The following is a 25,649-nucleotide window of genomic DNA, read 5'->3' on the forward strand; positions in this document are numbered from 1 at the left end:
GACACTTCCATTCATCCTTTTTCATAATTGAAGAACAAGGGGACAGTAATGTAATGGAAAGGAAGGAAATTAAAAAAAAAAAAAATCAATTAGTCTGTGGAACTCATTGAGAACCTAACAGGATCCAGCTAAGCACTGTAGACATTTATTTTTATAACAAGATCATCTGGGGTTTCATTTGTAAAAATTAAAAACAAAGCAAAAGAAAAAGCAATATTCAGAGAGGAAATTCATGCTTATGGTCATCACCCAAGCTGCATCAAAGAGAAAGAAAGAAAGAAGCAGAATTAGACATCCATTGAATTGTGTGAGAACATAGTGTTTCATGCGACATTGCTGTAGGTGTATTGCAGCGTAGCACCCTAACAGCATTCCTAGTTCTGTGCTGAGAGCAAGCCTGCCTCTTTCCATGCAGAAGTGACTTCAACAGCAGCTCCCAAGTCTGTTGAGACTCTGCGCAGATGTAGGAGGAGAARGTTGGTTGTTTGGGCAACTTTTGCTGGGCAAACAATTGTTTTCCGTTTCTTCTAGGGAAATGACATAGCTTATAAGGGATCTCACATCTGGGGAATTTATGTTCCATGGAAATGAATGTATGTTTATGAGGCACAGAAAACAGACTCTAGCTCCTCATACTCATGCCTTTGAAAGGATTAGTATTATTTTATAAGTTATTTTCTATTCTTGTTTTCCCTTCTTGTTTGTTTGCCAGGAGTCTTTACTAGCATTTTGAAAATACAGTTGTACAAGGACACATGGATCTTACTTTTTGTACTTTCTTAATATTCAGTTGTTATGAAAAATCTGTGCAATAAGCACTACTGAGGCTGCAGAAGGTGCAGAATAATCTACTACCACAGAGTAATCTATATGATAAGGTCGTAAAGAGAGACTAAAACTAAGGCAGGATTAGCATTCTCTGAACTGAGAATGCTGTATTTTATCTAGTTCTTCTTAAATAGCTGCTGAGTAACACAATTACCTTGATAGAAGCTAGATTAAAATATAAAAATGGAAACTATTTGCTCACCAGCATTTGAATGTGGTAATATCCTTTGCTGGAATTAGAATGTAGTAGATCTGTATGAACTCGGACACTTGTAGACGTTGCCCTCTGCATTATCACGCTGCTTTGTRTATTAAAATTCTCACCACTCAAATCTGTAAGGAATATCTGATACAGCCATCCCCTTTGTGGAAGGGCTGTGGTCTTGTATCTTAAATTTTTCTGACCACAAAGCTCAAGAAACACTAGGAAGTAGCGTACTTYAGTAGCTACTTACATAAACTCCGTAAGAAATGAGAGAATACCAGTGAGAAACACTAGTCCCCTTTTTTCAGATCTCTTTAAAGGTTGTATGCTATTAAAAGACAAGATAATGTTATAATTTTCACTTGAAACACGCTCATTAGTTCAAATCCTCTAGACTGACATTCTAAAATATAAAATATCTACAGGGTTGCYTAAGGATGCCTTTTGGACCATTGTTACAGGGGATCAGTTCATAGTCAAAGTGAAGGGTGTTAGGCGGTGTGAGAAGAGCCTGGCCCCACAAGCACAAAGGAGCACAGAGGCAATGGCACGCGGGGGAACCGGAATAGTGCCCAGCCAGCAAAGGGCTCGTCTCCACAAGAACAGAAGAGCACAGAGGCACAATGGCAGTGTGCACTGTGTGTCTCTGTGCTGGTCTGCATGGCTGGCCATGTTGTACATGTGTGTTCATATGGGTGCCTCAGCCTTGCCACTGGTTGGCCTTGGGGACATGGAGCTGCCACAGCCTCACCCCATTGGGCTACTGGTTTTGGCCTCCTTACCTAACACTGAGTACTTCCAAGCAGAGATCAGCAGCACTGTACAAACATGGATGTTTAGCTCTTTCTACTAGGGCTTTTCATTGTGTTCTGTTTGTTCTTTTGTATAATTGCAAAATATAACAAGTTCAATGGTTTCAGTGGTTCAAAGAACAATACATTAGATGTCCAAATAGAACAAGTAAATCATGTTCAACATTTGCATCGTTGTGTAGAGGGGCACCTCTGTGCACAGCTAAGAATAAAAGAGCGAAAAGGGGCTTTTACTAGAATAAACTGAACCCTAAATACATGCTTCTGTTCCATGCTTCTGACATACTTGACAGTTGGCCTGTTCAGTCACTGGGAGACTAAATTCCCTAGTTAACAAGCAGCTGTTTGGCAGCAGTATCGTGCTGGGATAACAGGTAATATTGTTAGAATATGGTATTTATTCTTATTCAGAGCTGTTTGGCAGCAGAGGAATTTATGCTGTCTTCTATAGAATTGGGACTCAGTGGAGTTCTGGTCCCAGAGCTGGTGGGTAATAGTAATGGGACATAGTGGGGGGTCTTGTTCTTGCTGAGGCACCCAGCACCTAAAGGATTTTTGAGTGCAATGGGGACAAGCTGTGGTAAAAGCATGGTTTCCCAGGGAAAGTGCTGTTTGTAAATTCAACCATCATGATCTCCACAGGAAAAAGGACTGCTTGCCCCTTCCCCCCCCCTTCAGATGTACATAGTACTATTTGTGCATTTCCTATGACTTAGTAAAATAACTACACTTCTAATTATTTTATTTCCATGTTTTCATGCCAGGTTCCAGGTATACGAAGTGAGTTTTGGGGTGTTACAGTTGCATATTAGGTATTCTGATACTTTATCTGCTTGAATAAAGGAAAACAATGCTTCTTTAATTACTTACTCATGGGTAGTATCAGATGCTGGCATGATGTATACCCTTAAATTAATCATGGTTTTGTTTTCATGTATCAGAGGCATGAATAGAAAAAAATGAGTTTCCATGGGGTGTATGTTTGACATGCTACTTAAGCTTCTTGGAAGACTTCTTAAAATAGTTGTTCTGTAGTGGATCATTTTCTTTCATTTTTCCTTATTTTGCTGCTTTAGAAATAGAATCATGGAAGTGTATTCTTAAAGGAGAAACAAAGAGCCAGGATAAAAATAAATTTCATGGAAGCAGCTGAGTACTATTTTATTCCTGTTTCCCTRTGCCTTTGTCATGAGTTTGCTGCTTTACATTTATTAATGCTGAATCTTCTCTCATAGCCTGCAGCTCGTGCTTCTTCTAATCTTTTGCGATGACTTTGCAGTTTGATTGTGTGCGTTTGCTGGCTTTTCTACTTACTTAATTTTTGTCTATGTATTTGAGCATGGTTGGATATGCGTCAAACCAGTACTTGAGAGATGCATAGGTTGTCCAACTTAGCTTTTATTACTCTGCATATTCAAGATTATTGTTGGAAGCTGTAAAAAAAGTGGTGGATAGTGTTATGTTTTGTAGCAAATACCCTCACTGGAAATCTTACTATATAATTTTTACTACAGAAACAGGTCTACAGATTATGGGGAGACAGTGAGGAATACTGGAGTTCCTAATGCATGCCTTGGGTCTCCTAGGCATCTCTACAGTGTTGTTTTTGCCTTTTTTTTTTTTTTTTTTAAATTCAGTGTTACTTGAAGTTAAAGCAGAGTGAGCAAGAGTATCTTTATCCAAACTTATTAAAAGCTAAATATCATGTGTTGATGAGTCATAAATCTTTAGCATGTGCTTCTTCAGGAGTTGCAGCAAATCTTCTTTTCTTGTACAGTGTTGTCATTTGCTCTAGTCATTGTCCATTGAGGTCACATTTGCACCACTAATGAAGTGCTTTCTAAATAAAGATTTTCAGAAGGTGAAAACCTATTGGGAGAAATTAGCTGACACTTCAGTGTCTCCAGACATGGAGGACTACTGCATCACTCCAAAATCAATGGTAGTCTGCTACAGCTGAGCTGCTATAATTTGTCAGAGGGCAAATAAACAGTTTTAGTGCTAATGTACATCTGTGGGGAGCTGTAAGAGCAGTAGTGAATGTGAAGTCCATGTGCCCGAAGTACTAATTGATGACTTGCTTGGATGCGACTTTGTCATTYTTTGGAAACCCTCAGAAAAGCTTCAGTGATATAGTGCCTTCATCTCCATTTGCAATCTGTAGGAAGAGGCAGCTACCAATTTATCTTTATGCAGCTTTCAGTTATATGGTGGGTGCAACCTAGTGTGAGAAAAAGGTATGTGAGAAATTCTGTGTGAATGTTTAAGATGGAGGAGAAACCAAGCCGCAGAAAGACACATGGGACAATCAAAGGGAGGGGCATAGAGGGGGAAAAAAAAAAACAAAACTGGGAGGGCAGGAAAGTGAATGATCAGGCAACGGGTCAAAACTAATCCAAGGAGCAAAGAAGTATAAAGTGAGAAGAAAAATGTTTCAAAATCAAGACTTAAGAATAAAAAAACACTCCCACAAAATGAAAGTGATTCACTAAAAATCTGTTTTTGCTTTTGTAAATATAAGTGTTATTAATAAAACAGTTGTACCATTTTATCTGCATTAGAAAGTATCTTAAGATAACTTCTAAAAACTTTTGTTATGGGCATACTGAATCCAAAATGTCACACATTTGACCTTGTGTTGCAATCTTTAATTCTGACTTTTTTCTTGGAATTTTGGTGAAACTGTGTCAGTAGTACCTTAGGAGATGCTTCTGCTTTTGCTTGTCCTAGTCTGGCAGCCAGAATACAGAAGGAGAGCATGGCTTCAGGCAATTTCTGTTTATGCAAAAGATGCTGGTGCTCTTCAGCAGGAATGTACTGAAGTTAAGAAAAAGTTACTTAGAGGGCTAGAGGTATCTTTGCAATATTTTGGGGGAGATTTCTTATGTGTGAGCAAAATATTAGCGTGGAATGAAACTTTTAAGAGCTTCTCTGGCACCAGATGTGCCCCAGACAGCAGGCACTGGTATTTTATTTGATATTTACAATTCAGTCTGGTTCTTTGTAAATGTKTCTTCTATTTCCAAAATGGTAGGAGAAAAACAACTGATTTCAGTCAGATCAAGTCACAGCAGTGACTTGCAAATGTGTCCTGTAGGTGAGATAACCAAAAAACAAGTTACAGGGTGGAAGACCTGCAGGATTACAAATAATTCAGAAGGTTTACTGCTCCTTGTCTAGGAGCTGTTGTCTCAGTTTTTCTGGAACTGCATCTCTATAGACAATCAAGAATATTGAACTGTGAGCAAGTATATTACTCTAGCTATAAAATCCACTGCATTTATACTGCACATTGTGGAGTATAAAGAGAAAACTGTGGATCAAGAGAAAATTCTGTTTCATTTGGTTCATTCTGTTGTGACAATGAGTCTTTTTGCACCACTGTAAAACACTTAGTAACTGAGCAGTCATAGGCCACTTGATACATCCAGATCACTAATAATTTTCAGTTGTTGATCGAGGAAGTTAATGCATTTGCTATAAGTATTCCTGTGAACACAGACTTTCTTTACTATTTATGACATTAGATAAGTTTTGGTACTTGAAGTTTGGCAGATGTCTTTCCTAATTCATAGTAATTATCATGATGCACACCTGACAAGTATGGCAGTTTGTGTCTTCTGGAATTCAGAAGGCTCCAAAGTCTTATTTGCATTTGAATTCAAATTGTGACGTAGCCAACTGTTATCTTCCTAGAAATATTTCTGACTTTTGAAAATTCACTTCCATTTTCAAATGGAAGACTAGAATATTCCCCAAATAMAACTTTTAAAATTCTATATGCAGTTAGAGCCAGGAAAGAAATGACAACTTGTGTTGAACATAACCAGTGAATCACAGACTGCTGAACTGCATCACTCATGTAGGGTTCTTGGTCTTTTGTCAGTGAGTACGTAAGGCTGTGCAGTCAATGGGAGTGAATGCTTTTTATATTATCTTACTAACGGATCCAGAGCTCGGATTTCTGATTGTTCACCATAAAATATATCTGAACAATGTATTAGCAAAGAAATGCTTGTTCAAGAACATATACCTGACTGCTGTCTTATTTCAGGAGAATTAAAGTAAAATTGATTAACTGATCATCTAAGCTCATGAACTTGGTTTTGGCTGTTTATACATACAAATTAAATTGTAAAGAACTCCATCAATAAAGATGCTACTTTTTCCTATTTCTTTTGTTTTACTTTTTTTAATGTATCTTTGTTTGCCCTTATTTAAAAGGGGTATATGTTGTATGGTTATGCCCTGTACCAGCAGGGCTGTTGGAACAGGATGGTGCTTGGAGTTGAAATGTGACAAAAAGCATTAAGCATGGTAGCGTTCCTACCCGGATGTTGATCTTGGGATATGTTAAAAATCTTTAAGCACACCATGATGTTGCTACAACCTTATCAGTATTGTACAGACTGGCCATACTCCGACTATGTATCTTCAACAATACTGTGCCTCTGGGAGAAAATACCCAGTAGTATGGTAGATGTGTCTTTTCCAGATTTACTGTTTACCGTTCCGTAAACTATTTGCAAATATAGTTAATGCAGAGAAAAAACAAATCACTTACAAATTTTAATAGTGAGAATTGCCTTTTGATGAAGAAACTTCTAATTCCTTTCTTGGTTTAAGAAACACACTAGTATTCTGTCACTGCCTTTCTTGCTTAAAACAATTTATATTCAGAGAGATTTAAATTTTTGTGCGTATYGATATTGCTAACTATTTGAAGTAAAGGTTCATGAGGTGGTGGTTTGTGTGTTCAGACGTGATGTTATATCTTGCRCTCTGGAGACTAAACTCCAGTTGGAAATAATAAACCTCTGCCCTCTGAGGAAATTCACTGGTGGAATGATGAGAAAAATAAAGATAGGAGAAAAATAAACACTCTTTTGGAAATCAAATCAGCCTGGAACTGACCTTTTAGGTGGTCTAAAGAGTCTGTACGATTTTTTTTTTTAATTATATTTTTGCTATTTACATTTATAACATTAATATCTCTGGAACCTATGAAATCTAATACTAAAAACAAGGATTAATAAAAGCTTGAATGCAAAAACAGAGCATATTGCTTTCCGGAATGCGATGAATGTATATGATCCTAAATTGGCCACTGGAGCTACAGTGATGCAGTAGGAGTCATTTAAGCAAGTTAGACACATGTGACCCATTTAGGTAGGGTGGACAAATTTAGCATTTATCTAATGGGGTTCAGTTAGGTTTTAGACWTTTTTGGTAAATCACTTTCTGGACTACAGCAAACTCTTATAATTTCTAATAGAGAGATACACAACAATCAATTCACTGTTCCAGCACATACGGGGAAAAAATTGTGCTCAATGTTAGGCAACATATATAGGAATAACTTATATTGGGTAAATCGAATTTATCAGCACCTCCTAAGATARAAAGAACAGAACAGTGATCTTTTTCTCCCTGTCCTAATAGGAGTCTCTGTCTTTTTCCCCGTCCTTAATAGGAGCCCGGACTAAAAGGAGGTGATAGGCACATGAACCGAAGTATTTAAATTGTAGTTTTTGCCTTTTCTCCAACAGGGAGCATTTCTGATGGTTTGCGCTCTTTTCAGAATTCATTTAAGAATATTTACTAGTCTGATTCTGGATGCTGGTGATGTTCATTTTAAATATCTCACTTCTAAAATTTCCTGAGTGCTGAATCACTTGCAAGCATAGTATAGGCATTGTGGTATATGCTGTGTGTGTGATTTTTAAAACTGTTGAAATTGCTTTCATGGTAAAAGGCATCTCTTGCCCTYTTTGTCAGTCTGGATGTACTCTCTCCCTTTGCTTACCTTAAGGTGGCATTCTCTGGTTCTCTTATACTGGATCCCAAGCCATGATACTTTTGAATTATCTTACCTTACAGATGCAGRTTATTTGAGGTGTTCAAAGTTCTCTTTGTAGAAATTAATGAGCCAGGGGATGGGATGTCAAAAAGCTGGCTTTAAACAGAAGTATTTTTTTCTGTAATATAACCAAAAACTTCTAGAGAAAAGTCTGGCTTGATTGCAAGTCCAACTTCTACAGTGTTAAACTGATTATTAGGAGATGGTTTACATTGTACTGTTCTCTACCTCTTTTTCTTGCACTAACTCAATATGGCTAATAAGAAACTGTTTTGATAACAGAATGAGATGTTAAAGGACCCTTTAGGCAGTTATGCACTTTGCATTGAACTCCAAGGATCRCCTGAAAGCTGAACTAGTGGTGAAAGGAAATGCTAATGTTTGAATTTTCACTTGGCCCAGCTTCACAGTTAAGGAGAATTCCTTACACATTCTAATTATACTATGCTATTATGAAGGCAGCTCAGACTATAAAACTAGTATTAAAACTTTCTCCAAATTTTTGGATTTCCTGGAGGAAAAAACAGTTCAGTATCCAGCTGAAATGAGCTCAGGACTATCAGACAACATGGAGAAGCATACATTACTTTTGAAGATTAAGATATTCAGGGTACTTAGTACTTACAATGTTTGACCAGTGTGAAGTTTAAATGGTGGCTTAAGGATTTTTAAGATCATTTGTGCCCTTTGGCTTTGAATCTGAAGAAGTGACAGCTTTGTTAAGGAGAGGGAGGACACATAAAGCCTCTGAAGCTACTGAGCTTACTCTTACATACTGCTGACTTGCTGCTCACTCTGGCTTCTCCCTGGCTTCTTGAATGTCTGTTCCCTGCTGAGTTACATAATGAACATTCTCTGAACTCCCACACTTTCCACATCTTCCCACACAGTCTCTTCCCCCCCCCCGGCCCTTCCCTATAAAAATGGATGGAAGAAATCTAACTTGTTGAAAGATTTTACACAATGCTGCTGAACCACATCTCAAAATAGGAACAAATGCTTCACTTTTTTAAAGACAAAATTGACAAGAAACATTGTGGAAGGGCAAAACAGCAATGAATCAACTGTAATTCTTGCAGCATCGATCTGAAAGGAAGTTTTTATGTTAGCTATTTTGAGAGTACGTATATGACTTAGTTCAGATAGCTACCACATAGCAGCAATTAGGGATGGACAAATAGCGCAGATATTTGCTAGTCAGAAAAGTTTGTCAAAATTCACTTTACAGCAAATGTAATAGTAAAAGAATGGAAACTTTCAGTTGACATTTGATTATGTGCTGCTTTGTCCAAAATGGAAGGAGACAAAGCCCATTAGCAATGCCTTTCAATGGCCAAATTCTAGTAGTTGTTATTTTGAGAATTGCTTTGATATTTTGAGAAYATCAGAATCGTTACATTGTTTTGGAGTTGAGGCATAGCAGTCTGACAAGAATATACTTTATAGCTTGTCTTTGTAAATGTATTTAAACTAGTGCAAAATCACATTTTCAACTGACCCTCAAAGTGCAAAAGCTTATTAGAGCAAATTTAAGGTGTAACAGGACCTTGTCAGACTAAGGTTAGAACCTGTAACCTTTATTTGTCAGAAATTAATTTGCCAGATGACATCAAAGGCTTTCAGTGTTTTATGAGAACATTTTTATTAGAAAAATAATAAAATAAACTTCTTAAATAGGGAACTTTGATGTTTTACAGGTGTTCTGGAGAAAACCAGTGTGTGAGAGAAACAAGTTCAAAAGCAAATTGACCTGAGCTCCTGTAGGTTCTAGCAGTCTAGACTTGCTTTTTAATCCAGGAACTTTCAGTGGCTTTCTGTRATGAAATAAGCTGCATGTAATCGTGTCTCTTAAATTTCTTACTTCATTTCTTACTTGATTTTTTTCATTGATGTGATAAGTAAGGCTTCCGGTCTAGTCCTTGTACCTGCAAGGTCTGTAACCGTGGGTCTGTCAGTTGGTAACTATGCCGTAACTTTCATGTTTGGATTTTTCTCTATCTTCCATTTTGCATCTCGGGGTTTTCCAGGTGAGTGGAATTGGTTGTTCTCCAGGAGGGACAAATTCTTTCCTCCTTCTCGAGAACACAGCAGCTGCACTAGGTAAACTGTAGGCATAACTCCTTGCTTCACAGATTAAGTAAGATGTACTGAGGAAACTGGAAAAAAAAGACATCCTGCTGTACCCTTACAATGCTGAAAACATYTTTTTCTCAGTAAACTCTGTCCGGTTGACACTTACCAGATTAATGTGGGAGGGCCCAGTCCCTGGTTGCCTACACAGAATCTGACCGTCTGACCAGTCTGAACAGTCACTGTTCCTGTGATGATTTATTTATTTATTCATTTATTTTTGGTTTCTAGGCAGACACATGGTGTTAAACCTGATGYTTCCCTCCTGAAACCTGATGCTTACGGTGTAGTTGCTTAGTTCCTAGGTAAGTACAAGTGTTTTGACACTTTCTTCAGTTTTCTCCTTTTATAAGCATGCATTAGACCAACAGGCACATGTGGATTCCTGCTTACCTTTCATCTTTTTGTAGTCTTGCTAGAAGAAGCACATACTGTACATAAATAGTAAACTGTACATGTGCTTCTCTGTCTTGATTTCCTCAAAGCATTYTTGGAGTTAGGATCAGGGTTTTTCAAACTTAATTTCTTTTGTTTTTCATTCCTAGCTCTGAATTTTTCATTTCAAAATCCTTATGCTGTTGTCTAGGCTTCTTTGTTGTTTTTTGAAGGCTCTAAGTAGTTTTGTTCTTCTGCCTGAAACTTTCCAAACATCCAGCCCACTTTTTTTAACTTAAAAATAACATTGGATCTCTTGCATTTTATAGCGTGGGGGAGGGAGGCTGAAATATCTTAATCAGCACTCATAGGATAGACATAAAATGATCCCTTTGACAGTCCTGCTCTGAGCAGTTACAGTGTAGAGGAACCATTCTTCATGATGCTTGGATTATTTTCTTGGTTGTCATTAAATTCTGCTTGCTTATTGGCATTCCTTTTCAACGTTTTGAGGGTTTTGCTTATTTTCTCCCAATATGGCCTTTTTTTTTTTTTTTNCTTTTTTTTTTTTTTTCCATTCATAGTTTAGAAGAAGCTTTTCATGGTTTAAAACAGTGCAAGGAGTTAAAAGCACTGTGGCTGACTCAGCCTCTGGCTATATCTTAACGAGTTTACAGAAAATCAGAGTCCAGTTATACACTGTGTTTGTTAGCAACTACAGTGAGAAGATAAGAAGGAAAGAATGTCTTAGAGGGTAGAGACTGCGTATGCTATCATGGCTGGTGGTAAAAACAACATTGATAAAACTTGAATTTTGTTTTTAAATTTAAAGGGAAGCTCATAGTTCTTTTTTTATATTAAAATAAAAATCACTACTGCTGTATGAGATTCTGTAACACATTTTACCCATCTCTTAGTTACAACAGTCTCTATATAAGGGATACTTAGTATGCCAGTCATCAGCTGCTCTAGCTGCCTGATCAGTTTGTGGGTCAAAGCGAAGCATTGACTTGTGAACTTCGAACTYGTTTGATATGTGTTTTGGTTCTCTGCAGTATATATGTGTGTACGTTTTGTTTTTATGGAAATAGATAATTCTGTCAGTAGAAAATCTGTCCTGGCCCTGAATATATATTTGCAACTTCTCAGTTTAATTCAAGAGTTGCCATGTTTTGTACTATTTGACACAGTGTTTGATACTTCTTTTCTTTGGAGGGGGTGGGGGGGGAGAGGAGTAATTATATCCTTGAATTCTTGTTCTAACCCACTGATTGTATAAGTCCTCTCATACAGTTCATTTCTTAATATAGGATTCAAAAGAAGATCTCTTGCATAAGTCTTAGTCTAGGAAACAAGATAGTTTTTAAGGAAGGATGAACCTGTGTGTTTTCTCGTTTCTAACCTTGATTACTGAGTCTGACTTTATTTGACAGTACCTGTTGATTACCACCTTTGAGTGATCAGTGTAGTAGGTTGGCCATTGGCAGCATGCATATCCATATAGCATAAAACAAGTCTCTTTTCCATTTTGGATAAATGAATTAAATGCAGGGTTGTGTTTTTTCTGTTCTCTGTAGAATATGGCTTAGGTGCAAAGACCACTGAATGGTATGCCATAGACTTTTAAGAAAGGCATAGATACATTGGTTTTCCAGTGCAGCTCSATTACAAGGTTATGGTGGCAGAAGGTAGTGCCATAATGTAAATGTTGAATGATTGTTACGCTGGGAGACCCCAATATGCAGTGCAGTTTGTGCTGTCATTTTTCCACTTGTGACAGGCAAGAGAAGCAGGATGAGGCTAGTGCTGCCATGCCCCTGTTATACCTGGGCAAAAGTTACTGGGGCTTGTCATAAGTTGATGTTGGTCAGAGCAGCACTGAGACTGCTCCAGCTTGCAATGAGAAATGAATATGTTGTTGATAATCCTGAGAACTGAAAAGTGCAAAAACTCCATACTCAAATCTGATAAGAGGCACAGTGCAGTTGGAGCCAACAAGTTCGACTACAAAGGTGGCATTAGAAAACAACAGACAAATAAGTAAACACACTAGTCTTTTCTGAAAAAGAATTTGCTGGTTTCTGACGTACATGCAGACATAGGTATCCGAAGGTAGGTGTTTGTTTATATCTGRTATATTGCTATGTACTGCCTCTGGATCTACCCAATTTTATGTATTTTCTACATCCTGTGTTATGTACCTGTGTATCTCAAGTAACCACCCGTTACACACAGTGCAGCATTCTGTTTTGTAGAGCACACTTAGCTTTTCCTCCTTCAATTTCCTGTGGTTTTATGCATGTATTAGTTGGATAATTTTCTGTTCAGTTGGCATACCAATGTAATAATCTCCAAAATAATGACAAAGGCAACTCCACTTTACAAAGATCAGTGGGTTTTTTTAACTGTTCTCCTATAACATTCTTAGTAATGAAGTGAACATAGTAAACCATTTACTGTTTTACATCAAGCTATCAACATAAAATATTTTTGGTCGGGGGGGGGAACTTTGGCAAAATATATTGTTAATTTTCTCAAGCATAGTAAATGCAAAGCTTCCAGTTCCTCTGATTTTGCACAAGACATTACTTTGTCCAGAGGCCTCAAGCTGAGATTTGAGCCAAATAAAAATCTGTGTAATCATTTGGGTAAATCAGTTTAGAATTAGCGTTAAATTTTCTTAGAAAAGAGGCAAGAATGTCTTTTATTTTCAAAAGCATCATTTACTCTTTTAAATGAGTCCTAAAAGAACATGAAATTATTCTGTGTTACAAGGGGCTTATTTCTGCCACACACAAGATGCCAACATCTGGTGTTTAATTCATTAGTTCTAAAACAAAGAAACCAGTTACAATGAATGGGACAGTCCTGACATGCTATCTCAAATCTTATCCCTTTCCCAGAAATTTCTTTAAAGAATTATCTATAAATATCAAAAAAGCCCCTTTCCCTCCCCTCACCTTCTCACTCCAGAGAAGATACCAAGGCCCAAACCAAAATTAAGGCACGAACTTTTAAATTAGAAACAGAGTGGTGACTGAGGTGCTTTTTTTTTATTCTTCTTCTTCTTCTTTGTATCATGCAGGATGTGTTTACAAAACTCTTTTAGTTGACATTGAGGGTGAAGGGACTTGGGCTTGCAATTTATTTTTGGTATTCTCAGGAGGAAATGTTGTGTAAGCTTAGCTGAAATGATTCATGCTTTCAGGGCTAGGCCCTCAGTTAGTTTAAATTATTGTATCATTGATGTTTACATCCTGTGAGTTTCCCATCCTCCATGTTTTGCGTCCTGCTTAATTAAGCTTGGAGACATAATAGCATACCTTCCTAAAAAATCAGGCTTGGAACCAAGGATAACCACATGATTGTAATTCAAAGGCTGAACTAGAGGAATCATTTGATTGCAGTCATTGGATTGATGTTTTGCTAGTTACATCCAGCTGCTTCTCCACAGGAATTTCCAGTCAGTGCACAAGACTGGAAGAATTGGGGTTTATGTCTGTGGGGGTTTTTTGTTGTTGTTTTGTTAAAATTATATTAGAAATTACAAGCCAATATTATGCATGTTTTCTGTGAGAAGAACTAGGAGTCCATTCTTTAAGCAGGTATATTGATCTAATAGTTATCTCATATTCATCTGATATAATTCTGTTATCCTATCAGAATATGGAAGATAATTAATTTCTGACTTTTTTTTGCATTTAGATGTCAGATATAAAAAGAAAAAAGAAGTGTTTACATCAAGTGTATCTGTGGCTATGTCCCAAAATAAGAAATAAAGATATCTGAATTCTCTCTACCCTGCGTTCATTCTGCTACCTGAAAAGGGCTTTTTCTATATGAGATTTGGCAAGTTGCATAGCCTGAAATTTCTGAAATGTTGTTTCAGGGCACTGGTTTTCAGTAGCCAAATTTGAAGATGGTTCAAGCCAGAACATTAGCATTAGCATCACCATTTGTTGTTTTACATTTATATGCACTTTTGTATAATATGGTCTTAATTTTTCTTTGGCTTATTCTGTTTTCCATTTTCAAGAGAGTTCTCTCTTCTGAAGGGATCTATTTATTACTTCATTTAAGCCTGCACTGAACATCAAAAACTTTGGAGTATAATAACTACATGTACAAGTTTTTTCTTGCTCCATTTCTTGTTACTAGTTCTAATAATTAGTGTTAAGAACAAAAATAGCAAAATGCCCTAAGAAGCTCAGAATCTACTAAATTTGCGCTTTCAAAATTCATTGTTCTATTAAAAAATRTTTCACTGTTAATTCACAGAGCATTCTGAAGCTCATTCCTAGTAATTTGGAGAACTCGTTTTTCTTGGCCGGTTGGTTGTTTCCTTAGCTACAGAACAATGATTTCACTCGAACAGAAAGGATTTCTCTAGTGCCTCAGAGCACTCTTTGCCCAAAGAAATTACTAGCTGCTTAGGCAGGCTGAATTCTGAATGCAGATTCCTGTGCAGAGACAACCCTCCCATCACTGACCAGTAATCCGGTAGTAGATGGTATGCTAGGCAAGGTGCTTAATTTTCCCTCCCCTAGGGAGGTGTTTTCTGAACTGCATTCCAGTGTTTAGCATSCAAGATGTAGAAAGCTGTAGTAAATAGTAGGCAATTCCTAAACTGGTTAGCAGTGCCAGAAATTAAATTTCAGGCTGTCATTTGTAGTAGGCACAATTTTTATTCCAGCTTTGTATTCTATTGTATAGCTTTCTTCAGTTTCTAAGGGCATCTGAAATTGCTGAATAGGTTCCCCTATTCTCTTCCAGTACTAAGTTGCTTCCAATATCAGAAGTTCTTGTATTCTACTTAGACCAATTTCCCCATTACCTTACCCTACCACTCAAGTACTAAACTCYGTACAGTGTGAGCTGATCCTGTGTTCAGGTTAAACCACATATAGGGAAAGGTTTGTGATGTGAGAGATGGCAGAGGTGATCTACAGCTTGTCTCCTTGTTGCTTTAAGAAATAATCTTTGCGCTTACTGTGGTTCAGTGCAGCCAGCGAGTATGAAGCACAGAAGGTGCGTTTTCTAGCAAGTGTGGGAGCTGAAACCGCAGCCAGAGACTAGCATAGAGTTCCTGACCGTGTCTCGCTTGCTCTGCCAAGTAAGTTTGTAGTGACTTATGGGTCATCGCAGTATCTCTGAAGACTCCCTCTTGCACTGAGTGATCTCGCCCAGCCTGACTGAACTTAATAGTTTTCCATGTGCTGTAGTGCYAGTATCTTTCTGTACAGCAGAGATCCTGTGTCTTCAAGTTTCAGAGAGTAGCAGTCATTCATTCTGATTACCTTAGCAAGTAACTTGAATTCTGTACACACTGAAAAGGATTCCARAAAGGAGTAGAGAATCTACTTACACTTGTGAATACTGGTCAGTCTTGTCACAATAAAAGGGAGTTGAGAATATGCTTACCCCTCGAAGTGCTGATAATTTTTATTGCAATTAAAACTGGAGTAATGTTAAATAACAGAATTTTACAAGTACCTGGAAAGAAGGTAAATGAGAAGACCTTTATCTATGAATTTGCATAGCTCACTTCAAAAGTAAAGTTCATAATATGTAGCTGTATTAGTATTAAGTGTTGCAAATCTGTAAGGGCCCAAACCCCATTATCCATACTAATTCCCATGGAGTTTTGCAGGATTAAAAATCAAGCCCTTCAGAATAAGTCTTTCTCTGTGTATAGAGAGATCAGTCCTTTGCAAACTACTTACACTGTGCTTTGACTGGTATTGTGCTTTACAGAYCTCATGTACTACATTAGAAGTAAACAAATATGCATATTTTTAATTCCTAGTTTTAATATTCTTTCTGTGTTTGAATCTGCCCAGTTGCAGTACCTTATGAATGCTGTAGGCCTGAATGTTGGAGAAATGTTGCCCCTTTTTCTACCATTCTTGTACGTCAATACAAACCATGGGATGAGTAGTACTGTGAAGTYGTAGCAAAATGGTGTATGTGAGAAAACACTGTTTAATAAAGCAGTYGGTATCATGGTAGGAATTTTCACCTCTATGCAGAACTAACGCATCTCATGCTGGGAAATATTTTCCTTTCCTTCATTTACCCTTCAAGAGTTTTTAACCTACTTTCAGAAACTACTTCAAGTGGAGGACAGAGGTTTAGCTTACCTGCTTTTCTGTGTATTTTGGAAAGAAAAGTTGACAGCTGTGCTCTGCTCCCAATCCAGTGCTAAATGATCACAAGGTCAAATATAACACAAGGCCATGTTGCGCTTGGCCTCTTTGCCTACTCCATTATTCTCCAACATAATGGCGACACATCCCCCCGTAGCAGGTAAAGAGTTTTGTTCTCTGCCCTAGTGATACAACTATTAGAATGATAGTTCTAATGATTGGAGAGCCATAAAATGGTGCTTGTGGTATTTAGTGCCACAAAAATCTGAAGCTACTGTGCTGCCTCCTTATCACAGTTGCCAAGGTCTCCTGGCAAAGTAAAAACAGTAAAAACTGTAGAATCAATACAAAATGTATAGTTAATAGGAGTAATCACTTAGAGCTACATACACTTTGTGAAATTAATCACAATTTGAATATGTTTTGTCAAGACTACTGAATCAAGAAAAGTCAGGTAGTTTCATTAACTCTTGAGCTGCCATTGTCATTAATGGGTGTCTTTTGTGAAACCTTCTTGGTCCTTTGTCAGCCTTGTACAATAAAGACAAGCCTAGTGTTTTTAAATTTGATGCATACTTGGGAGGGGTGGAGAAACAGAAGTCAAACAAARCTGAAGTATTGCTTACTGTTTGTATGCGTGCTGGTTGAGTTTCTGCTTGAATGTGCAGATGAAATTTTGCTGTGGTAGAAGGTGCACAGGGAGCAGAGTAGTGTTAACTGTGCTTGCTGTGGCAGTGGATGAATAGTCTGAAGTTCCTGCAAGCACACGCTGCAAAGTATGGTGTGTGTGCTTCTACACTGCAAGCARACACCATTCATGGTAATGATCATGCACAGAAGAGTGGGGCATMATGGGATGCTAGCAGAGATGGACATTTCTGTTAAGATATTCCTTGGTGCCCTGGACAGCTTGCTTACTTGTCTCACATTGTGATAGTTTGGGGGAGTTCTAGAAGCACGGTGTACTAGACACTGTATATGTATGCAATAAAGAGATAGTACCTTCTCAAAGGAGCTGAGGCTTCAGATTACGGCAGACATTACATTACATATTTGAACAAAGTGCAGAATATAGGTCTTTCTCTGTACTGAGAAAGAAAAGAATAAATATATAATTTGAGCAGATCAGTCAAAACAGCAGGTTGTAATTTACCCTTATAACTTCAGGATAAATGAATCTATAGAAAACAAATTTGATTTTAACTTTTTGTTACTGTTTTTGCTTCTGTACTGCTTTGCTTTTACTGCTCRGTGTGGAATACAGTATTGTATCTAAAGGAGACCTTTTTTATTTCCTTTTTTTTTCTTCTTGTCAGTTTCTGTTCATATTTGATCTGTGTCATCATGGTTGTTGCTGGGGTAGCAGATTGTGATTCCTGCCATTATAGTGATACCACTATTCCAGCCGGCAGAGCAGGAGGAATTGGTGAATAGGCTTTGTACTGTACATGGACTATCTTCAGCTTAAAGGATAAGAATATTAAGGTGGTTATGTAGTTCAGCACTACCGACAAGATTTTCAGCTGCAGTTGAGATTGTAGCATTAGCTCCTATTTTTGATTTATTTTAAATGTACTTTGAAGGTAAAAGGGAAGACTAGTTGCTGGAAAGCCTCTGGATGAGTTKCATATTCTTTTGTTAAAGATAACTCAGTCCAATTGTGCATCTTCTAAAATATCGGGTCTCAGAACACCAGCTGTTAGGCCTCTTTGTGATGCTTTAATGAGAAGTCAGTTCAAAATGAGAAGCAGGAGGTGAAAAGTCTACACTTGTAAAAACAAAATTGTGATACCTCAGCTGTTGTAGCTCACAATTAGCATTAATAAGCTGTCTTAGGGTGAAAGGTGGGGCAGAGTTTCTGTGCCTGTTTGCTTCTCCACAGCCTTTTTGGTCCAGTGATACCATTTGAATTTAATCTTTACTTATGGGACAAGTCATTGTAACATGAGCTTGAAAGTGGCACTGATCTCTGAAGGTGATGTCAAAGGCCTCAGGAGAGGCTGGAATGAGATTAGGAATTTTTGCTCTCTCTCTCTCTCTCTCTCTTTTTTTTTTTTAACCTGGAAGCATGTAGATGACTTCCTTTCTTTCCTGTTGTCTTTCTCTTCCTCCTTCCTTCTTTTCTGTTGGGACAATGTTGTTTTGGGGAATGGAGCAGCTGGCTGTGTCTCCAGTTTTAACACAGCCAAGAAATTATAAAACTGGGCAAACACCTTGAACATATGGGCTGGTTTCTTCAATATTTCAAGTGAATCTTAAATTTACTATTAATATAACATTCTCAAACAGAAAGATGTCCTAGGAGAAATGTTGCAGTAGTAGTAGATTTCAAGAATATTTTGGGAAAAATACAAATTTTAATCTCAGTTTCTTCCTTTAAAATGTCACTGAGCTGTCTGTATTTCCTTTGGTCTTGCTGTTGTTACAGGTTGGTCTGAACCAAGCTGCAGCCTTTTTCTTCTGTTCACTTTCCTCTCAGTATTTAGTTAAAAATCTGGATATGAATCTGACAGTTGTAAATTAAGATTCTTTTCTTAATTGCTATATATAACAGTTAAGAGGTTATTTTTGCCTACCATATGCTTCAATGCTACTTTATATACTTAAAGCTGTATTTACTGTTATCTCAGTGGTCAAACAGCATATTACTATGGCAAGTTTGGATGCTGAGGTGAAAATTTAGACATATCTGATATCTTCATTTTATATGCTTAAGAGATTAAGGATCTAGTTGTCTCGCTGAAGTGTTACTGGCTGAAAATTCAGTGGTATTTGATCTTCTACACTGAAAGGAAGCAAAATTCTCTTTAGCATCCTCCTCTCATTGTACAGCAGTCTGACTGGAAAGATCTGTGACAAAATGAAAGGCTTCACACAAGTACAAAGTCTTCTGAGTCTTTGGAGTTATTTCCACGATCAAGTCATTTTCTACCCAATACAGTGTGTGTACATATAGCAGCAGTGAACTGTGTATATCTGAAAACTTCCGATGTGCTATTAATTGCTGTGACTAACAGCAGTTGGTAAAGTTATCCTTAGTAAGAACGAACTGTGAGAACGAGCATTCGTATGAGGAATGCAGAAACTATGAAGCAAATTGGCCAGGTGTCAATGTTTGCCTTCAGCCAAAGGAGAATTACAGTGTTTGCAAATCTTTTCTAAATGCTGCCTTGGGTGAATCTAGGATTAAATTCAGTCCCCAATTCTTATTTCAGTCAAGCATTTCAAAATCCTGGATATTTAACAAGTTTTCTTCTTAAATAGTTGTACAGATTTTTGCTTGATAACTGTTCCATGCAAATACTCATGAAGGTTTATTTCCCTATATCTTGCTAAAAGTGTTACACCACCTTCTATTTTGCCTTTTAAAACTGAAACAGAGCACACAGCATCCAACTGAGAGCCATGGAACTGGACAAAATCTGTGCTGAAAACTGGAAACCCACAGCTAGTAAACTGAAGGAGATCAGGACAGCAAATGTCAGAAAATTCTAATTACTGCGTTTCCCTCACAGGTAAGAGCTGTCCATAGAGAACTTCTTGATCTACAGTACATATGAAAGGGTGTATGTATTGAATAGCAGCAATTCTTAAGTGCAGACAAAATCTGAGATAGAGAAGAATAGTATATTGCCAAGTGTTCATGCTTTGTAGATGGGCTAAAACAATAAACAGAATGCTGAAGTGAAGATAATAGTCCCTGAAAACATACTGAGATGGTAACCATTGACTGAACTTTGCTGACTGTATCTACCAACCCAATTTTGTTCTTAATGTATTTCCTGTTGCTTTACTTATTTTGTTCCTTTGAAACATCTTTTAGAAAAAGGTTTAAAAATGCAGTGCAAACTATATGGTTTGATCTGCTTGCCTACTCTCCAAAATGAAGCTTTTTTTTTCTCCTTACGTTGAAGTTGAATGTGCTTGTTTCTTTATATCACTTTTTGATATTTTTGTTCTTAAGTGTAAAATAAACTTCTGTTTACTTATTGTGATTCCAGAGCCAAGGACTCTTAATGAGATTCAGAGCTTTCCATATGATGCAACTTTGATCTCTTCAGAGGCGCTTTCTTTGAGGTTAGTATGAATACTAGAATTTCATGTTTTGTCAAATTAAAGTGTTTGCTGGACTCAGGTTATGAATCTCCTGTTGACATGGAGAAGATTTAAGAGAGCCCATTTAGAAAACATGTGGCTTTGCAAACACATAAGGCAATAAGACTTGATTAAGAGAAGTGGACATATCAATGAAGATTTGCCATCCATGTGGGATTTCTTCTTTCATGAAGTGTTCTCCTTTTTCTATCAGGAAAACTTAAAGTCTTGTTGAGAAGTGGAAGCATCACTCACATATTTTTCTCTGACCAACTTGGACCTAGAAAATATTTTTGTTTGCCATGAATTCTGCTCTTTGTCACATCTTCTTTGAACATGTAAATCTATTTTATAAGCAAAATTATACCTGTTYAGGTGGCATAAGGTGCATCTACCAATGACATAGGAATTCATAGCACTTACTCTCTCAGAATCGGTCATGGCCCCTGTCTCAGCCTGAAATGTATCTCAGCGTAAGCATATCACTTAATATTCTGAAAAATATTACAGTGGTTAAAGATAATTTCTTCTAAAGTTTATAATGTGATTGACAGTGTGCATATTTAAGGTTAAAGTGGACTTTATTGTTGTGAAAGCTGTTATATCAGATTTGATGTGATGTACATGCATCTTATTATGGTATGGTAGGAACCCTAGTGAAACTTTGGCAACCCTTCATACAAATGTTTTAGGCTATATAGCTAGTTACAAGTTACACAGAACTCCTTGTGCTTTTCTCTTTTGTATTTATTATAATCATATATCAGGTAACATATCACCCAAGCAACAGAACACTGCCTATTGCTCTTTCCTCCATGCTTAAATATCCACTAGAGTTTATTCATTTAATTAGAATGTTAAAATGTTCATGATTACCTCTATGATCTCTGTAGTGAATGGCAAAGTTGCACATAAATCAGTTAGGAAAATATTCCCTGTAATTCTGCGAATGTTGCTGCATAAAATTGAATGGTGTATTTACAGGCGGGACACTGAAACTGAAAAGCAGCTGCATTTGGAAAATCTTAAGTATTCTATGTTAGTGTTTTTGAGGAACGCTTCAGATTTTTTTCAGTAAACTCTATTCCCCATCAGAAGCAAATTTGTGCTAGACTGTGTCATATTTATACGTTCTTTTCAGTTAACCAGGTTTCTCAAAGTTAGAATAATAAATAGAGCTTCCCATGTCCTTAATGCCCTGTACCTCTCAAGGCTCCTAGCTTAGTCCTTGACAGAAGTGGCTGTTTGCAAAACAGATTGAAGCTTCAGACCTCAGACTTAGTGGTAGATTCAAGGTCCTTTTTGAGGATGAAGACAAAAAAGAATGTAAACCAGCAGCAGGGACTCAACCTCTTTCCTGTTTCAAAGGAATGCACTTTCTTCTTCTTACAGAGTGTCAAGACAGTTGCTCAGTGCTCTGCTTTCTCTAAAGCAGTCCACAGCTATCTCATGGTAGCAGTGACCTATTACACGAAATAGACTCAGGTTTGCTCCACTCTGGTAACTTGTTGCTATACTGTAAGTTAAATAACAGTTTTATCAAACTTTATTGCTGTATAAAGATAGAATATTGGATTTATGATTCTCTGTACAACTAGGGCTTAGTCAGCTGTTACCTGTTTTAAGTCTCAAACTCATTTCCTCTTACTATCAGTCCTTCTTCTCTTTCCTCCTTCACGCTTTCTGTTAGTTGATATATGCTGGCAGTGTGAGAGCACTGTCATAGTAGTTGCTTAGATCTGAGTGCTAGAATTCAGCAAGTAAAACTATAAAACATTTTGGACCAGCGCTTCAGGAGAGATTGTGGTGTTCGTTATTAATCTTCAACATGTCTGAGTTACTAATTTTATAATTATCACTGTTGTATTCAGGTGTATTTTAAAACCAAACCCACTTTACACACCAGGCTCTAAAATGTTTAGAACCCTCCCAGATCTTCCTGCCTRCTGTCATCCCATGACAGAATTCCTCTTTTTTTCTATGCTTCTTAGAGCAATTTTTATGAAGCATTTCAACTGCCTAGGGATCTCTTTACTGAATTTTATGAAACTTTGTAAGATTATACATATCACTTATTCTGTGCTGTACTCATATTCAAGTGTGCTATGTCAATTGGTAAAAGACTGCAAAAACACCGCTCTTTGCCATCGTTGATACCTCAGCACAAATCCCTTACAGCCTGTGCAGTTTATAGCTGTGGTTACCCATTTATAAAGTAATTTTTAGTTATGCTTGGGGTTCTTCTGTATTTGTAAAATAATTTGTGGCTAGTTTTGTAGTTACTGTTTTCAGAGCTGATCAATATTATGTATTATGCTTGAGATTAAGCACAGTAGTACTTCATGATTTCATGAGTTTGTCCCTCCTCATTCGAATCCATGTAAACTTTCAGAATCTGCAGGCTATGAAACTCCAGCAAACTGAAACTCCTTTCTGCTGGATGTTGTGGATACGAAAGGCTTACATGGGTGCAGCAGGAGACAGAGCAGGCTAATGAAATGAGAGTTATTAAATAGACCATTTCTGACTCAGAGTCTGTGAACACAAACATGAGAATGAGAGGTATTATATTCTTTGCCATGTCCTTCTACTCTGGTAGTCATCTGCTTTCTGCCATAGTCAGGGAAAAAGAGACAGACTTCACAGTGCTACAGACTCTATAGTGCTACAACAAGCTTCAATTTGACTAAGTATRGCTGTTACTGCTTTCTTAGGGCTGGTCAGAAAAAAGAGAATGGTTGCTTTGCACAACATAATGGTTTGCTTCCCCTCCCTCCCCTTTTTTAATGGAAATCTTGGAATAAGCAAAAATGTCTTTTGTCTCTAGTAGCTATCTGAGCAATTGCAGGAAGGCATATCTTGTGTTAATACATAAACATTATTTTTAAAACTACATGAACTTTACCAGAAAAAAACAGCATTTTGTAATCACTGTCTTATGAAGCACATGGGGAACACAGAAGGGGAAAAATGCATCTTGCTGGCTTATTGTGTTACATAATATATAAATGTGGATTTCTTCTGATACGTCCAACACAGAATACTATAGAAGTGTCAGAGGTGCTGCTTGTTGATAGCTTTAGCCAGCAGATAAACGTGTCCTGATCATACTTCAGCCTGAACTACAACAAATAGCATCTGTATGTGTAATTCATCCTCAGTGGACTAGGTACTGGTGCAGAAATTTTCTCTGCTCTAGGGAGACTTGCAGGGGGAACCTCTAAAACCAAACTCCACTCTTTCCCTGTCTTGGAAGTGGCAGCAGCTGGATTGGATGCATGACAGAATTTGAGGTGTGATGGAGGATGGTGACAACGCCTTCCCCGAGAGTATTTTTAGAGGCTCTTGCTGTCAGCTGCTGAAGTTTCCCTTCTCTGTTACAGGAATGCTAATGGAACATGTTCCTGCAGCTTAACTAACTGAGTTCCAAGTTTGGTTCTTAGTGCGATAGCCGCCTTTACTGGCGGTAACAGGAGAACTTCTAACAAGGGCATGGAGCAGACAACGGGAAGCGCTGTCTCCCTGGTGGTCTCCTTAGTGCTTTTATTTCTGCTGATTGTTATTCTCTTCAAATGGACCAAGCAGTATTTGGGACCTATTTGAGGACTGGGGCAAAGTAGAGAGAATGGCTTCTTTACTCTGCACCATTGTTTAATTTACTGTTTGAATTTCCAGGTAACATATCTTCAATAAAACTTATTTTCTGCATCTTTGCCTTTCTGAATATATCATATGTAGTGGCACTGCATCTCTGTACTAGATTTGCTGCTCAGAGGAGTGTGGCCCTGTGGATAGACACGAGTGTATTGAGAAGACTGATATTAATTGGAAAGTTGTTTATTTTGTAGCTGCTTAATTCTTCCCTTAGCAGAAGGCTCTGAAGAATAAGAAACACTTTCTTTCACTAATTCTTCTTGCCACTTTCTAAATTTCAGTCCTAATAATATTCTGCTCTGTGCAGTTTGTTGAATGTCAGTTCCTGGCCAAGATTGTTACAGCATTTACGTCTGGATCCCGAAACAGAGCTCTGAAAGTCTGTGAGATCTATGAACTAGTTTTTCGAACCTGTGAAGTTCTACTTGGCTAATATGCATTTTCTCTCATGTGAGAGATCAGGAGACTGTCTCTTGCTGTATCACATGTGACTACAGCAACCAGGTGAATGGCAGATTTCAAAGTGATTTTTAAATGGCTTACTTCTCGAAGTTTATTCATTTCAGGTTTGATACAGAAATAGTTGTTTCTGAACTTTGCAATGCTTCTGTTAGTGTGTTATTTTACAGGAACTTTATTGTGTTAACAGTCTAACATCTAAAGGGAATAAGTAGGTGAAAGAGCTTATTTGGAGAGACTGCGGTATAAGAAATATGGTGGGTTTTTTAATGGACATTTTTCAATTTGTGCTAATATTTTAATGAAGAAAAGACATCTAGAGACAAAGTGAATTACCTAAGAATTTAATAAAATGGCAAAACATACGAATATCTAAATCTTTGCTTAAGGAAGACCTCATCAAAAATATTTTACTGAATTTAGATCTTGTAATCCCATCCTCCCTTATTCTTCCCAATAAATGACTTGCCTTGTAGAGAAGATCTTGGTGGGGCTTATTAGTAAGTGCTGTAAGAATGCAGTTGTATGTTAAGCAAAGCTTAGGAGTTTTTTCATGTTTCTAGTATTGAATGACATGTGTCTTTAGGCAAGCTTTTTTTATTTCTTTTAGAAATGTGTACTGTGTAGTGCTTATTATAAACAGGGTGAAGAAAATAGTAAATAGTATTTGCAAAATAAACTGTTTAGCAGAACATCAAGGATGTCTTACATGGCTGAATTACTGCTTTATTAGAAGCTTTGGTGTTTCCTGGCTTTTTCAAATAAGCTGCAACATTGTTAGGTATCTTAAACTTTACAGGGCACCCTGTTTCCCATTTTGGTGATTTGAGTTTGTGTTTTAAAATTACTGTTTTACTTGTCTGCTCTAAAGCTCTCTGTATCTGTGTGCTTGAAGTGCAATGTATTTCCATATAGGACATCTTAGCTTGAAATTTCATTTAGCAATTAGCATTTTCTAATGTTGTTTTCTAACTGCAGGAGCCAGGCAGTCAGCCTGTCTGACTTGCAGCGACAATTTTCAAGACTAATGAAGTCGATTAGAATGTCAGTGTAAAACAGCATTGAAGTAAAAGTCTCTGCATCCT

Source organism: Apteryx rowi, unplaced genomic scaffold (assembly GCF_003343035.1).
Source record: "Apteryx rowi isolate R43461 unplaced genomic scaffold, aptRow1 scaffold_102, whole genome shotgun sequence".
Lineage (NCBI taxonomy): Eukaryota > Metazoa > Chordata > Aves > Apterygiformes > Apterygidae > Apteryx > Apteryx rowi.